The 17,439-nt window shown below is 47.1% G+C and overlaps 1 protein-coding gene across 4 annotated transcripts in view; it reads right to left on the bottom strand.

Moving 5' to 3' along the window:
* The window catches only part of Pkig (cAMP-dependent protein kinase inhibitor gamma), a 65,966-nt gene that overhangs the window by 7,840 nt on the left and 40,687 nt on the right, over positions 1 to 17,439 (bottom strand). For all 4 annotated transcript variants that reach the window (XM_075962984.1, XM_075962985.1, XM_075962986.1 and 1 more), the window contains exon 2: positions 13,683 to 13,751. The gene's annotated coding sequence lies outside the window, so the exon portion shown is untranslated. The remainder of the gene's footprint in view (positions 1 to 13,682; positions 13,752 to 17,439) is intronic.

Genomic DNA, 17,439 nt, shown 5'->3' with positions numbered 1-17,439 from the left:
GGAAAGCATCCGTCCCCGTCCCACAGGGAACAGTGATTCCAAACACAGCTCCAAGGAGTTTTCAGCTCACACACAAACACCCAAGTTCACTTTTCTTCCACATCTATATTCTTCATCCTGTTGTGGCATAGGTAAAGCCTGGAATCATAGCTACCAGAGGGGCTGAGGGAGGATGATCTCAGGTCCAGCTAGCCTGGGCTACATAGCAAGATCCTGTCTCAACAGACAGACAAACATGAGGAAATGTTCACGTACACTGTTAAGCGAAATAAGACCATATAAACACATATACAAACATTTAAATTATGAGTGATTTTTAAAGTATTCTATATTTTCTCTACCTCTTTGAGACAAAGTCTCATGTAGCCCAAGCTGGCCTTGAATTACCCATGAAGCCACAGCTGGCCTTAAACTCCTGATCTCCCTGTGTCTGTTTCCCAGCTGCTGCGATTACAGGAGTCACCACACCTGCCTTACTTTCTAAATCTTCTTTTTTTAAAAAAAAAAAATTATTTATTATGTATATAGGTTTCTTCCTTCATGTATCCTGCAGTACAGAAGAGGACACCAGATCTTATTACAGATGGTTGTGAGCCACCATGTGGTTGCTGGAAATAGAACTCAGACCCTCTGGAAGAGCAGCCAGTGCTCTATTCCTCTGAGCCATCTCTCCAGCCACCTTTCTAAATCTTCTTTAGGGGAATAGTTATGTTTTTATTATTAATTATTATTAACGCTGGACATGTGACCCAAGGCCTTCTGCATGCTAGGCAAGTGTTCTACCACTGAACTACAACCCAGCCCATAAATTATCAAGCTTTAAGATATCTGTGCAAGAGAAATAAAACTCACAAGGTGCAAATGGAAAGATGTAAGAATTGGCATCCCACCTTGCACAGTGTATCTTGGTTCCTTCAGAAATGTCTGGGTCATACACAAAAGCCTTCCCTTAGTTTTCCCTTAAAATTTTTGTACGCAAAATTTTCATTTACTTTTTATATCTTTAATGCGTGCATGTGACATGAAGTGTGTAGGTGTGTGGGAGCCACAATGCCCATATGGAAATCAGGGGACATATTTGTGGACCTCTTTCCCTGTGTCTGGTGTTCAGTGGCCAGGCTTGTGAGGCGAGAGCCTTTACTCACTAAGCCAATTTGCTGGTCATCTTTTGTTTTCTTTTGGAGGAAGGCTCTGAGACCAGGCTGGGCAGGAACTGACTATAAAACCCCAGGTGGGCCTCCAGCTCCCAGCCTCCCAGATGCGAGGATTACAGGCTTGAAATATCATGACTGCTCAAAACTTTATCTTTCATCTTGCTTTTCTTCATTCAAGCATATGTCTTAGAAACAAGTCCAAATTACCCTGAAACCCTGTACAACGATTATATCAAGACACTAAAAATATATCCAAAGTCCTCCCAGCCCTCAGCTGCCGTTAGCAGCTGCACGATCCTCTGCGGTCACTGCTGTGAACTGTTTTAATTCCTCCCCACCCCCAAGACCTGGAGCCTGTTTCCTTAAAAGCAGAAAAGTCACATCAAAGGCTCTGTGCTTTTTCACTGTCCTAGGTCCTGCCCACTTCTCCTCCACAGACTGTTTTATTTCTATTCCCATTTTAACCCATCTTGTGCAGCTAAAACAAAATACCTGAGCCTGAACCACCCTCAGCCGCGTGTTTCATGAGTTTGGGCTGCACACACAAGATTTTAAAGACCACAAGTCATTCTTTTAGATCCTCCCTCCCACAAGGGCAAGCACAGTCTTTTCTTTTGTTTCCCAGTGTGCCCTGAAGGGCTTTCCCATACCTGCAGGCACTGGGTACTTCATACTGAATAAATAATGAACTGTTAACAGCCTGCACCCTGCCCCTGAGCGGCCAGGCTGGGTCACAGCAGCACCTGTGCAGAGGCCGCCTCTACACTCCACTTGAGAGTTGAGAAAAACTGACGCTGGGGAGTGAATCGCCTTCTTTCAACTTCTCAGAGCGCACTTTCTCTCTCTTCTAGGCCAGCACCTGAACGACTGATGCTCCCATGCTGTCGTTCACGCTCTTCTGCTTCCTCTTGTCACTCTGCGCATCTCTCCATCCCATGACACAGCCGTCCACTTGCTGGGCATCAACTCTCTCATGCTGAGAGATGCGGACACCTGGGTGATACCAGAAGGAACAGCAACAGTCTGGTCCTTCTCAGGCCTCTCGTTTATTCTTTCGCCTGGGCAACATGGGTTACCTGTGCCAGTAGCTATGCAAAGGCCCACACCCCACCTCCTCTCCTAATCTGCACTTCGTCTACACACGCTGGCTTATGGCAGGCAGGGCTGTCTTTCTGGCATTCACTCCCTACACCTCTACCTCTGGCACACCCTCAGGTCCTGCATCCTCTGCTAGCATGAGGGACACTCAGAAAAATAGTCTGGCTCATGGTCACATCACACCTGGCTCAGAAAGGTTCAATGATTATAATGAGTGACACAGAGCTGAGTGTGGCTGTGCATGTCTCCAGTCCTAGCACTCGGGAGGCAGGGCAGGGGGATGAGAAGTTTAAGGTCACTCCTGACTATACAGTAAGCTCAAAGACAATCTGGACCACACGAGACCCTACCTTAAAAAAATCAGGCACACACACTGATCCATTCACATCCGCTGACATGAAAGGACGTTCTCAATAAACGGTCACCAACATGTGGGGCTGTGGGGCTTTCTCCAGCAGAGTGACAGCTCTGATGCAGCCAGGATCACAACAGGGCCTGGTCCATAGTACACGCTCAACAAATAACAACAAAAAAAACTGGGGCTGGAGAGATGGCTCAGTGGGTAAGAGCATTGCCTGCTCTTCCAAAGGTCCTGAGTTCAATTCCCAGCAACCACATGGTGGCTCCAAACCATCTGTAATGAGATCTGGTGCCCTCTTCTGGCTAGCTGTATACATAACAAATAAACAAATAAATATAAAAAAAAAAAAACTTACGGCAGAGTAAAACCGAGGGGACTCCAGGGCCCACTTAGAAAAGCCTCTTGCTACTTGGAAAAGCTGAGGCTCAAAAGAGAATGCTACATCATAGGGGCATATTCCCTTAGTCCCAGGAGGCAGAGGCAGGTAGATTTCTGTGTCTCAGGCTAGCCTGGTCTACATAGAGAATTCCAGACCAGCCAGGGTGACAGACCTGACCATAAGTATAGTAACAATAGGAAAGTGATAGACCCACAGTCTAGAATCTACAGCTCCTAATGCCTAGTGTAGAGCTCGCTGCCCTGCCAGCTGAACAGTCCTGCCGACGTCAGTGATGTCAGAGGCTGTCAGTATGCTGTGGTAGAGCGCCTACTTTACCACTTGGGACATATGGCTCGGGACTAACCAAAACACCCTGAAGTTCCTGGGCTGAAGTGAAGAAGCACTGAGAATACAGGCCTATAGGGGCTGGAAAGTTCCATGAGATGTGAGAGGTGCCAATTAATAAATAAAACACTGCGGTGTCTCCTGTGGCTGAGGTATCAGGAACGTTTTCCTTCTGACATTTCACCCCCTCCTCTGTCGGCTCTGCCTGATGGTGCCACAGACAGCCAAAGCCCTACAGCCCTTTCTCCCATGCTTTTACTGCTGGCTGGAATCGGGGTTCTACCAGCAGGCCATCCTGGCCAGCATGTGAGCGGTTCTACTTGAGTCAGGCCAAGTTTAGTATGTGATGAACTGTGTTCTCAGCTCAAGGGTGGAAGGAGCAAAGGCAGGGCCCTGCTCACCACAGCAGCAAAGGTCTGACTCCACCCTTGCAGCCCTCATAATGGGGCAGACTCCCAGACTCCTCTTCTAGCTTCCTTTGCCCCCCCCTGAACAATAATGGGGTGTGACTGCTGAGTCTCTGCCAGCCTGGACATTTCATTGTGCCAGGCACCTTCCCGGGCATGGGGCACACACTGAAGAGGAGACATTTACAACCTGACACAGAAAAGGCATCGAGCGGGGTAAGGAAGGAGCGGAGCGGGCTCTCCAGCTGCACACGTGGTTCAGTTAAAGGTCAGGGAAGTGGCTCTGCAGTTTCATGAAAAAGAAAAAGGAGCACCAGGTGCAGTGACACCTGACTACAGTCCCGGCACCTGGGAAGGAGAGGCAGGAAGACTCCCGGAAACTCAAGGCCAGCCGGGTCTATACACAGAGTCCCCATAGGGAGACCCTCTCTCAGAAACCTGCCAACCAAACTAACAAAAGCCCCACCCACCCGAAATGAAAGTGGCCCAGGAGGACTCCAGGCAGAGCCCATCTGTGTCCACGGGGTGCTAAGAACCGAAGCTCTCAGGTGTGGGATCTGGATGCTTACGGGGAACCCAGCTGACCTTCAACACCCAGGCAAGAAGGAAGAAGCCCTTATATTCTGGGGTCTCGAGGTCACAGGCCAAAGTTCCCACAGGTGTTTACTCTGGTCCCCACAGGACAGCATCTCTCTGGGGGCTCTGCTGTTCTCCCTGGCTCTGGAAACTGAATGGGCCCTGGGCTGTGCCAAAAGCTACAGTCTGCTTGAATCTGCAGCTCTTAGTCCTCATTCCATTACAACTCTAAACTGCTTTCCAAATACATTTGAAAGGTCATGTCTTGCTTTTTTTTTCCTTTTTAAAACAATAAAGTATTTTGCAGAAGTTACAGAAAGAGAAAGCAGATTTTTCTTTTTTTAAAGAGGACACAGGGTACAGGAGTGTGAAATGGTCTTATGGTTTCTCAGTCAGCAGAACTGCCCAGCATCTCTACAGCTAGAAAGACCTGCGGGTACCTGAAGGGAAAGCCAGGATCTCTAAACCAGCAATCTCCAAACCATCTCTGCTAAGGAAGCTGGGAACTGACAGGCTGCCAGGGTTGACATCAAAGTGCTCCCGAGTGCCCTAGGGCACATACAGTGCAAGACCCAAGTGCTCAGTACCATGCAGAGAGCAGCCCTGGGCATGGCTTTGATCAGAAGTATGATGGGAGGGAGCGGTAGGGTGCCAGACCAGCCGTGACCATCAGTGATTCTGGACTGCTCGGGAGCAAGAACACCTTCCTGTTCATCTCTTAATTCTCTAGTGACTTTTCCGGTGGAGTGCCCAGACACTACACCCTCTGGGTCTCCTGCTCCTCCTGGGACCCATACGTTAGAGTTTCTCCCCCAAATTCACAGTCCTGTGATCTGTGTGCTCCTAGGGGAAGGGACAATCCCTAAATATTTTATGTTGATGATCCCTAAAGAGCTTCAAACTCTCTTAGAATGTGTGAATCTGCCCACTTTCTATGTTACTGGGCTTCCTTGTCACCAGCAAGCCTCATGTGGTAAGCCATCAGCCTGCCCCCTTCAAGCCTTCCCCTTTCCATAGGCTGCTGGAAGTGAGAGTATGGAGCCATTCCTGATCCTCTGCTCCTCTGCAACCACCGACAGCTTGTCACCGGGCTCCATCACCTCTGCTTGCAGAACAGTTTCACTGTCACTGTCTACCAGCTGAGTGTCATGCAGAGGCCCTCTTACCCCAAACTGCTGCATGCCAATTTCCCACGCAGCCCCAGAGTTGTTCCTGAAACAGAAACTGGGCTGTGTGATTCCTCTGCTCCAGTCAACATCAGCAAACCCTAGGCTCTCGTGTCAAGCCCTGACGTCCATTTTGACCCCACCTTGCCTTCTGCGCAGCTTTTCACTATTTCTGCGTTCATGGCCAACTTTTTTTTTAATATTTATTTTATTATGTATACAATATTGTCTGTGTGTCTGCCTGCAGGCCAGAAGAGGGCATTATATCTCATTTCAGATGGTTGTGAGCCACCATGTGGTTGCTGGGAATTGAACTCAGGACCTTTGGAAGAGCAGGCAATGCTCTTAACCACTGAGCCATCTTTCCAGCCCTCATGGCCAACTTTTGCTCTGCTATACTGGAGCCTCCAATTCTCAAACCTACTGTAATTCCGGACCTTCCCAGGCCGCTTCCGTCTGCCTGGGAATTCTTGGCCACTCTCACCTCCTGTGCACTGCGCTATAAGTAGGCAGGTGACACTTTAGCCTCAAGTTTGCTTTTTTGTTGTTACTGCTTGTTTTGTTTTTCATTTTTCAAGATAGGGTTTCCCTGTAGCTTTGGAGCCTTCCTGGAACTCACTCTGTAGACCAGGCTGGCCTCGAACTCACAGATATCCACCTGTCTCTGCCTCTCGAGTGCTGGTACTAAAGGTGTGTACCACCACTGCCCAGCTAGCCTCAAGTTTTTAAAAGTTCCTGCTCTGAGGTTCCCAGGGCTCAAAACCACCAAGGTTCCTCTTTCTCACTGTGTAAGTCAAGAAGGCCTGGTGCCTGGAGGCTAGTGCAGTGGACACAACTAGGGGTCTGAAATCTAGTATCTGTCCCCAGAGTGGCCCCTTATGGTACTGGCCAGCTCGCCTGACCAAGGGACAACTCTGAAACATGGGTGCTAATAACTGCCTTGAGTGTGGCTGTGGGGACTCTCAAAGCTCACTGGTAACAGGTTTTAACAGAGATCCAGTGGTCTCTCTCGGGCTGTAACCACGTCTAAGACAAATAAAGCATTATCATGGCTGTTTTGCAAAAGACAGGGGAAGCTCTGAGAGGTCGTAGCTTACCCACGGTCACATGGCAGATGTGGAGCAGTCCAGTCTGTAATCAGGCTAGAGCACGGAAGTGACCTGGAATAAGGTCTAGTGTCGATTAAGATTTTTTTAAGTGTCTGTTTTCTTTCTATCATTTTTTTTTTTATCCCCTACCCACCCAGTCACTCCAGTCTCTAACCTCAAAGAAAGAATTTCAAAAAGTAGAACAGGAAACCGGGAAGGCTCAACAATATGTTTTTGTGCGCCAAAACAAACACCAGCTGTACTTAACCACACTTAAGCTGAAGGTTCCCACTTGTGGTTTCTAGTTCTGAGTCAGAGTCTCATCATGTCCCTCAAGCTGGCCTCCACCTTCTTCTCCCGCATCAGTCTCCCTAGTTCAAAGAGGATAGGCCAGTACCTAGTTCTCTGCATTGGATTTTGTGCTGGAGATCAAATTCTTCAGTCTTTTCAGTGATGGCTGGTTGAGTGTATGTATTTGCCTCAAAATTATTAAATCCATGCCAATAGAAAAAAATAATGTGGGATACCAATTTAAAAACCTCACCCTTTTAACAGCTATGCCCTACCCAGCAGGGCTGTGCTGTAACTTATGTAAGGCAGGGGGCTGGAATCTGTCAATCTGTGATTCTAAGGAGGCCACTGGGATGAAGTAGCAAACAGTCTTGCTGAATCTTTCGATGGCTAGGCACGCTTCTCCCCAGCTCTCCTGTCATTTGGGCCATACCTAAGCTTAGCTAGGGCTCAGCTGTAAAGCAAAACTTCTAGAGAAAAGCAGCCCCCTCTACTATAAAGGGCGGGGCAGGAAGGGAAAATGAAATCACTTCCAGGCAGGATCACCCAAGTCCCAGGCTGGGCTAAGCTCCAGCTCTGCTGTTGCCAGGTGGGCATAGTTTCCCTAATCTTATGGGTCTCAAGTACGAACGAAGGGAGAAACTGCCCTCTGTAGTTGTTCTGCAACATGTCTACAAGTTGTCTGACACTCTGCCTAACAGGATGGGCATCGCAAAGGCTGTAACTCAGTGATGGGGCACTAGCCTCGTACATAGACAGTCCTTGGTTGAAGTTTTAGCACCATTCAAGAAAATATAAACAGGTAATGGAGGGTCTAATTTAAACCCTTTGGATGAGTTATGAGCTATTTCTGGAGCCATTTTTCTTCCTTCTGTACTGGGGATCCCACTCAGGGTCTTTCATAGACTAGAGCTATACCCAGTCTCTAATTTCTACCATAAAATGAACGATGGTGTCTGATTTCTAGGAGGAAGTTAGTGCATCTCCTACAGCATCCAGCTGACTCTCCTGGGATACCTATCTTCTGTATTTGAGCAATACAGGAAATCAGAGGCCTCCATACCTAATGAGGAACCCAAACTAGTTCCCGGAAGTGACCACACGAGGAGGCCTGAGCTGCACGATGGAGATGCTACTACATGTCCCTTGTTAATGCAAATCTAGCCACTAGCTATGTGTGAGAGATAAAAATCAGAATTATGCAGGCAAGCTGTCCAAAGTCCTGACCTACAGAAATCAAGAGAGAAAGTAAGTTCGTAACTTCCCTCTCCACTACAGAGCATCGAGGTGATGTATTCTGCAACGGTGGAGAACTAGAGCAAACCTTGGGCACCTCCAGCCCAGGTTTCCTCTCCAACCCCTCTAAGAGCGTGGCAAAGTTACCCCAAAAATACACTGTGTGGGATGAAAGGAAGCAAGAAAATATCATTACAATATTCATCCATTCATCCAAAAACTTGACTGACCACTTACTGTGTACCAAGTTTGTAACTGCACGCATGGACACAAAGACAGCCAGACACACGTATGGCCTTGAGGAAGTTCATGGTCTAGTGAGAGAGACTAAGAATTCCTTAACTCTTCAGAGCTGAGGCTCTGAGGCACTTGGTAGAACTGTTAGTGCTTTCAAACCCTTCCTCTCAGTGGGTTTGGAAATGACAGGCAGGGTGGGGCACTGTTACAACAATAGCCCTTATAGACATTTTACTGATGGGAGAGCATGAAAGCCCACACACCTGGTAAGAGGGAAGAGTTTAGGAATACTTTAGGGGCTGGGCGGTGGTGGCGCACGCCTTTAATCCCAGCACTTGGGAGACAGAGGCAGGCGGATCTCTGTGAGCTCGAGACCAGCCTGGTCTACAAGAGCTAGTTCCAGGACAGGCTCCAAAGCCACAGAGAAACCCTGTCTCGAAAAACCAAAAAAAAAAAAAAAAAAAAAAAAAGGAATACTTTAGGATAGCATATATAAACTTTAAAATGTCACACACCTTGGTAGCTGAGAGCTATAGCTAAAAAGAATAGACGGAATGATAAAGAATACCCACCTGGCATCTTCTTCAGGTCTCTGTGCATGAGCACAGGTGTGCATGCGCATGCACACACACACATAAATCTTAAAAAATAAAAAACCCTCCCACCCCTTGCCTACATCAATCCCAAAGTGATGTAGATCAGAGACATGCTCAGAGCTTCTTAGCTAATAAAGCCATTTATAAAATACATTTAGAGTCAAATTTCATTTCTCTAATATTCTCTGGGAAGGACACATCCCACGGCACACAAGATTCTCGCATTATTACTCTCTAAGTGTCAGAGCTCTCATCTGGAGACATAAAGTAGATCCGCAGTTGCCTAGGGCTGGGGAGAAAACAAGAGGGTGGTGCCCAAAGGAGGCAGGGTTTCTTTGTGGGTGAAGGAGATGCCTCCAGTTGATTGTGCTGATGGGTGTCCAACTATGAGAACACTGAAGGGCACTGACTAAGACCCTTTAATGGGTGAACTATGTGGCATGTGAATTCATAAAGCTAGAGAAAGAAAACACTCTATCTAATTATGATGGAGAGAAACCCTTCTCCAGTAGACACTAGTGTATTAATGCGCTATGCCCTAAGTCTTCTTTCAGGATTTCAGATAACGCCTGTGAATGCGGTTTCTCATGCAGGATGTAACACAGCAACGCTCTCAGTATCACAGTGTAAGAGGCTATATGCCCTAGAAAAACAGTTCTTTATTTTTCTGTCTTTTCCCTAAAAATAAGGAAGGTGAACAGGTATGCTTTGGCCACACACCTCTGACTGGCTCACTGGCTATATTATCCACGGTAAGTCACTCAAACTCTGTACAGTGCACGAGTTTCTCCACGTGTAAAATGACAGCACCAACTTTCTTAGGATTAAGTACAACAGCATGCAAGATGCCTTTAACGGTCCCGCTGGTATTGGAAGCCAGACTGACCTGAAGTCCAACATAATTTTATTTTGTTTTGTTTGGGACTGGGTCTTTCTATTATGTAGCTCTGGCTGTCCTGGAATTCCCTATGTAGACTAGGCTGGTCTCAAAGGTATATGCCACCATACTAAACTCCAACACAATTCTTGCCATTATCAATGTTGTGCTCAGAATGGTCTTTCCATGGACTCAAACCAGTAAACTAATGTCATGCTCTTGGGTGTTGAGTGGAATGAATTAAGAGTCAGACTGTGTATTTCATGATGTGACATGTACCACATGGTGACCACTGCTGCTAGATGAAGTTCTAGCATTTCAACATTGCAAACCACACTTCTCCAAAGCTTTTTACTTTCACTTTTAATGATCCTCAGTATTAATGCCTTTCCCTTTGGGAAATTTTGTGTGGGCTTTGGTAAAGGATGAAATGTGTACAATGGTAGCTTCTCTAAACAAAATAATTCTGTGGAAAAAATCCCTGCCACTGTGGAACCAGGAATTCCATTGTGCCCTCCTAATTACAGCAAGAACAGGAAAGTTAGAGATTTACTAGATACCCCTAATCCCAAGGATGAAATGCCTACAATTCAGATCCAGAGCCAGAGGCCATTAAGATCAAAAGTTCAGCTAATAAATAGAGAGAAATCAGAATGGTACAATGTAATAGAAAAAGAGTAAGACATCAGGATCATCCCTTTTGGGAGCGTTATGAGGGGAAACGGTCAATATAGTAAGGCTAAGAAATTATATTATCTGCTCTCCAGAAGTCCTTTTCCCAAGGTCAGGCATTTGGATCAAGGTCTCCATTCCCTTGGGGTTTGAGGAAAGTTTCTGCTTAAGAAAGCACTCATTCTTATAGGTAACGTTTACTTTTAAATTTTACCACCATCTATCTGGTTGATTGGAAGCCATCATTGAACCCTGTTGAGCTGCTGTGCCATCTAGAGTGTGCTTTACACATTAGCACAGAATACGAATGTAGCACGGACCACATGTTCTTCCCAGTGTCTGACTCAGCAGCTCACATTATTATCCAGGTTTACTGAGCATGGGGAACCTCGGCTTCTAGAAGTCACAGCATCTGGCCAACATTCATAAGCCAAAAAATGGCACAACCAAGATTTCACTCTAGTTTTTTTTTTTTAAGCTCTATACCATTTTTTTCTTTCAACTACATGAAAGCTACTTTGTGGATTTTTACTTCACTTCTTTGATAACAGTGACTCCTGCCTTGAACATCTTGATGGAGCCAAGTGCTGTGCACTTAGTAGTTCAGTTCTAGTCCAGTCCTGTGGGAAAGTTGTTACTGCGTTCACAGGGGAAGAACTGGGGTGCGAAGAGGTCCAGAGTCTCCACTAACTGAGGAGGAGGGCAGCATTTGAACTCTCCTTAGAGACAGCTGCCAGCTCTCACCCTGGACTCCTGCTCCCTGCTTCTCCAGCTTGCAGAAAGAAAGGATCTGGAGAAAGTGGCACCGTTTTCACAGATGAAGAACCCAATGCTCAGAGATGAGCTCTGATTCAGTCCCCTGGCATCACGTGGTAGTTGGAAGAGTTTGTGACTCAGTTTCTCATCCACAGTGCATGGCGCCCCCCCCCCCATCTCCTCTCAGCACTTCTCCTAGTAACCAGGGCAGAATCCACAGCCTTGGTCCTCTTCTACTTTCTAGTAGTTCCAGAATTTCGGGGATTCCAGCCCTTCCCTGCCTCTAGCCCCCTGCTGAGATTTTCCCTGCTAGTAGAGCCAAGGTCTCTAGTGGGAAGCTGTCATGAGAACAGAGCTCTCCAGCTGCTATCAGCAAATCCTGTACACCCTGCCTGCCAGCTGCTTCCCAGGAGACCAGGCTTGTGCCCTCTCCTGACTTAGGGCCTCTGGGAATCCCCTAGATGCATATGTTTGCAGTGGCTTGGATGCAGCTGTCAGTTCCCAGGATTTTTTTTTCCTACAAAATCCTGTTTAGGAGGGCTAGCGTCTGTTCCAGCTGCTTTTGGAACACTAAGGGCCAGAGCCCTGTGCGCCTTGACACTGCTAGGCTTTTGGGGGGGGGGGGGGGGAACGGGACCTTAAGTCATGGGCATAGCTTGATACTTACAATGTTGTCTTAGTTTGGGTTTCTATTACTGTGAAGAAACACCATGACAATGGCAACTCTTTTAAGGAGTAGCTCACTTACAGTTTCAGAGGTTCAGTGTGATGTTATGTACGTTTTTGTGTGCATATAGATTCATATGTACATACTGAAGGGTACAAGAATAAGAATATAAAAATGTAGATCCCAGAAACATGAATATAGAAATAAATAAATATAAAGTTGTAAGCTAGGAGAATGACAACAGTCTGTCAGCAGCCTCCTCAGCAGCTTGAGGATTAACTATTAACAGTGGGTTACTCTGCTTTACAACCCGTAGCTCTATTTACAAGGTCAAAGCATCTCTCTGCAAACTGAGAACCTAACACCCCAGCCATCCTTGATTAAAGACAGATATGAGCTGAGTTAACTTTTAGAAGATAGATATATGACCTCTGGGTTACACATCTTCCCTGCTATGTGAGACTGGCAGCATCAAAGGGGAGAGCACAGGGCTTCAGTAAACACCACCTGGAAGTACCAAGGAAGACAACAGATTAAGTACAAATACTAGTTTAACTGAAAAGAAGGAGGAGGAGGGGGGGGAAGGAAGGAAGGAAGGAAGGAAGGAAGGAAGGAAGGAAGGAAGGAAGGAAGGAAGGAAGGAAGAAAGAAAGAAAAAAAGAAAGAGAGAGAGAGAGAGAAAGAAAGAGAAGCCAACAGTCATGCCACCTGGTTTAGACCATGTACTTATATGCCAGAATCCTTGGCTGATGGAGGAAGGTCATTGGTTAAATAAAAAGAAACTGCTTGGCCCTCATTGGTTAGAAGATAGGTGGGAGGAGTAAACAGAACAGAACGCTGGGAGGAAGAGGAAGTGAGCTCAGACTCAACAGCTCTCCTCTCGGGAGCAGACGCCTCAGGAGAGACACCATGCTCCCGTCTCCAGGGTGGACGTGAGAGCTCTGCTCTCTGAGGCACACACGATGAAGCTCCAACCCAGGATGGACATAGGCTAGCATCTTTCCCGGTAAGACCGGTGCTACAGTTTATTAGAGATGGGTTGATCGGGATATCAGAATTAGCCAGTAAGGGCTAAAGCTAATGGGCCAAGCAGTGTTTAAATGAATACAGTTTGTGTGTTGTTATTTCGGGGCATAAGCTAGCAGGTGGCTGGGGTGTTGGGGACGCAGCCCCGCCGCCCTTATTACTACACTTGGCTATCATAAAACTATGACCACTGAACCTAGGAAGCACACTTCCAAGCAACATGTTCACACTGTTTATGCACTTTGTTTCCAAGTGGAAGGTGCCTGCCCCATCCCTCCTCACAAGACTGCTGGCTGTGCCCATTTCTTTGGGCTGGGCTTTGCTTGTTTTGGTAATTCTAACAAAGTCTTAAAGTGACAATTCCCATACCAAGCCCTGGGTGCTGTGAACATCTCTTTCTAACAGACACATGCAGGGAAAGTTGGCGTCATACCTAAAGCTGCTACCCAGCTATGGATGACTCCATCTGTTTGGGTATATGGCTGAAGAAACCTGCTAAGGCACTGGAAGGAAGTTGTCTTTCCAATGCTGTGAAGACACCGACTGGATGGGAGTCAGGCCTATGACACTGCAGCATGCCATTATGTAACTGCTACTAAGAGCCACCCTGCCTTTTTTTTAGGCGACCAAAATTCCCCTCAAACTTCATTTAGAACCTATGGACTTTCTTTCAAGCAAGAAAAAGAGAGAAGACGTGTAGGCAAACTCGGGATGTGACGGCACAGAAGTGTGAACTGCACAGCTACCCACCTAGTTTAATTTCTTCTTCCTGCTTGCATTGCTTCAGGTTTTTCACTCTTGATTAATCAGTGTGGAAGTCTAGAAACCAGAAGAAAAGAAAACAAGATTAGAGTCAGGCACGCTCTGGCTAGAAACTGGAGCAGCCTTTGGGAAGACAAGCTTGCACTATCTGTTAACATGGAATGAGCACCTTTGTGTGAACCCAGAGGTCAGGAATAGGTCCAGAGATACATTCCAACAAGTAAAAGCTACTGTGTGGAGTTAACTGTCTGTATGGGATGGAGTTATTTTCCTGGGTATCAGTATGCCGAAACACCACACAGCCATTTCAAAGTATAAAGAACTGACATGGAAAGAAGTTTATGTTTAATTGCTTAAAAGAATATTGTAGCCTGGCAACGATGGCTCACGCCTTTAATCCCAGTACTCAGAAGGCAGAGGCAGACAGATCTCTGTGAGTTTGAGGCCAGTCTGGTTTACAGAGCTACTTCCAGGATAGCAGGAAGAAAAAAAATTGTGAAATTGCATATATTACTGCTGCTCTTTTGTGGGCACAATCTTCCTATGTAGTTCCAACTGGCCCTCCAATCTCCTCCTCAGTGTGAGGTGAGAGGTATGTGATGCACACAGCTACTACACACCTACATGGAACAGTAAGACGCATTTGTTCTTACTCTTTGGGGCAGGTGTGGAGTGGTGGTGGTAAGGACCAAAACAGAAAAGGGCTTCCATTCCACTGTTGTGTTTTGGTTTTTTGAGACATGCTCCTGCCTAGCTGGAGTGCTCTGTGTTGCCATGCAGATTTCTGTGAACTTAGGGTCAGCAAGGCTACAAAGTGAGAGCCTGTCTACTCAATAAATAAAGTCTACAAAATAAACTCCCTCCCTCTGGGAAGCCCATTTCATCCAGCCCTGGGAGTAGCTGGCCTCTGGGAAGAGGATGCTTCAGACCATCGCATCTGCTCACTGGCTGCTCCCAGCAGATGCTCTGGCTTCCATATCCCACAAGACCAGGAACCCAGATAAGAGTGAAAAATGTGAATACTGTTTGAATCATTTTTTTAAAGATTTTATTTATTATGTATACAGTGTTCTGTCTGCATGTCTGTTTGCGTGCCAGAAGAGGGCATCAGATCTCTTTACAGATGTTTGTGAGCCACTATATCATTGCTGGGAATTGAACTCGGGACCTCTGGAAGATCAGACTTAACCACTGAGCCATCACTCCAGCCCTGTTTGAATCATTTAGACAGAGGATAAAGCAGAGGAAATGATAGAAATTAAGAGTGAAAGATGCCAAGTGCTCACCATAGTTGCCAAGGGAACTGCCTAACTGCATCAACCTTTCAGAGTTCCCTGGAGGGCCTCTTCTCCCCTCTGCTTCAGGGTTTTGCTTCTAACTTTTTCTTAATTGATAATAAAGATGTCAATGAAATAGCAATGACACCTCCCATCTTCACATATCCCCCTCACTGCACTCAACCTCTGCCCTCCATGCTTCTCCATGGCAGCAGCCACATATAGCAGGCCCCATGTTCAGACCCCGCTGTGCTGTAAACTTCAGCAGTCTCGTTCCCCTCCCTATGCTTTGCCTACACCAGCCTTCGTTCAGCTTCCCTAACATTCTACAGGCTTCCCGCCTCTAATCGTCTTGCTCGGGTGCTCCTCTCCCTGCCTGGGTTGGTCTTCAGGCTCCATGACATGCCTTAACCTCGGCTCTCCGCAGCAATGCCTTCTGCGGCCATTTAAACACCACCTCTTTGAGGAAGCCCTGGCCCTGCGCTCTCCTGTATCTCAGTGTGTTCAAGCAGTCCGAACACCTATTCTTGCTCTGGGTGAATGAATTTGAGAAGGGCCACTCCTGTTTTCTCTTACACCATTCCTCTCTCACCATGCCCAGTGCAGGCAATGAATGAATACTGGCTGACCACATGAAAGTGTTATCAACATGAACTGAAAGGGAGGCCTCAACACTGCAGCTCCTGCCTTCCCAGGCTTGCCGTCACTCTTGGGCCTCTCTTGGAACACATGACAACGTTTGTGTGTGTGTGTGTGTGTGTGTGTGTGTGTAAACAGGGTCTTGGGGGGGGGGGGGCAGGGTTGAGACAGGGTTTCTCTGTGAAACAGTCCTGGCTATCCTGGAGCTCACTCTGTAGACCAGATTGGCCTCAAACTCACTGAGATCCACCTGCCCCCCGCCCCCCGGCGCTGGGATTAAAGGTGTGCACCACCACATCAAATTCCAGGCCAGCCAGGGCTACACAGTGAGACTCGGTCTCAAAACAAATTAAAATAACTAAAAATTTAAGTCTTACCCCCTTCATATTCTCAGCACAGCACCATTCAAGAGCCTATTACCCAGATTTTAACCAGCAGGGCAGGACAAATGGAGGTGGCAGCCCCTACCCACTCAGATGGTATTTCTGCCTGTATGTGAACAATACCAGAACATGCATGCCTCCAAGATACACACATGCACAGGACACTAGGCCCAGGGAGAAACATGACAGTGTGAGGAGAGGAGGTTAAAGGGGAACTTAGACACCACGGAGTAGAAACACGGAACGAAACCATGGAGTGGAACCACGAGTGGTGATTTAAATATTTTCCTGCACCATCTAGTTTTCCTTCCTTGAGTATGTTCGAAGTTTGTAACTGGGGAAGGAAGAACATCACAATAAACACTATAAACACAAACCAACAGAAAATCCACTGGTGACTTGAGATTCCAAGTCACCCATCCCTATAGTTGGGGTTCCCAGTCCTGGGCCATCCATGTATTGTGTGGAAGAGTTCCTTCTATTCCTTTGAAGCACAGGGGACAGGAAGGTGAAGGAGCGCATGCCTTGGCTGCAGCAGCTGCTGCCAGCTGTTCCCATCACAAGAGCTGCAAAGCTGCCGGCACAGGAACTGGAGAGGGTGTGGGCTCAGAGCAGCTGGAGCTCAAGCCTCTGCAGGGATCCATGGCCCAGTGCGCACAACCCCTCCACATATTTCACTTGGACCATTTGGCACAGGCCACAGCAACTGCTCACTCCCCTGCTGTCTTCCCTTAATCACAGGGCCTAGGAAGTAGTCCTGTGGTGGAGTGCTTGCCTGACAAGAACTTGGTTTAAATATCAATGCTTCATTTAAAAAAAAAACAATACAAACAAACAAAATCAACCAACCAAACAACAGCAACAGCCCAGGAATTGTGTGGATTTTGAGCAGGGTCTGGTAGCATAAGCTACCATACTATAATTTCAAGCACGAGGGAGGAAGAGGGAGAGGAAAGAGGGAGAGGAAAGATTAGTAAAGGCCAGTTTCAGCTATCAGTGAGTTTGAGCCAGCTGAAAAGATTCTGTCTCAAAAAGAAGAGGGGTGCCGGTTGTGGTGGCGTACACCGGTAGGATTTGCTGAAGGAGGCAGAGGCAGGAGGATCACGAGTTCGAGGCCAGCCTGGGCTATACATTAAAAAAAAAAGAAGAGGGGTGAGAAGAAAGAGAAAACAACTAAAGCTGGGTCTGTAATCACGGATCCCTCTAGCCCAGTGCTCAGTATTGCAGGACTGTGACAGCCAGCCCTAACCTAAACTGCCTGGGGGTGGGAGGAACCACTCCATCCCAGTCATTAAGGATACTTCTTTTTTTCCCTGGGTGGTCTGGTACCGCCTATGATGGCTAAGAAACCTAACCCAGCACCAGGTACCCATAAAAGCTGTTGACCTTTGTCCTGAAATGCCTGTGGGATCCTAGTGGCCTGCAGGTGCTAGCCAGGTGAGATAA

This window comes from Microtus pennsylvanicus, chromosome 2 (assembly GCF_037038515.1).
Source record: "Microtus pennsylvanicus isolate mMicPen1 chromosome 2, mMicPen1.hap1, whole genome shotgun sequence".
Taxonomy (NCBI): Eukaryota; Metazoa; Chordata; class Mammalia; order Rodentia; family Cricetidae; genus Microtus; species Microtus pennsylvanicus.
Note: the sequence above shows the minus strand (reverse complement) of the source record. Positions and strands in the feature narration are given on the sequence as shown.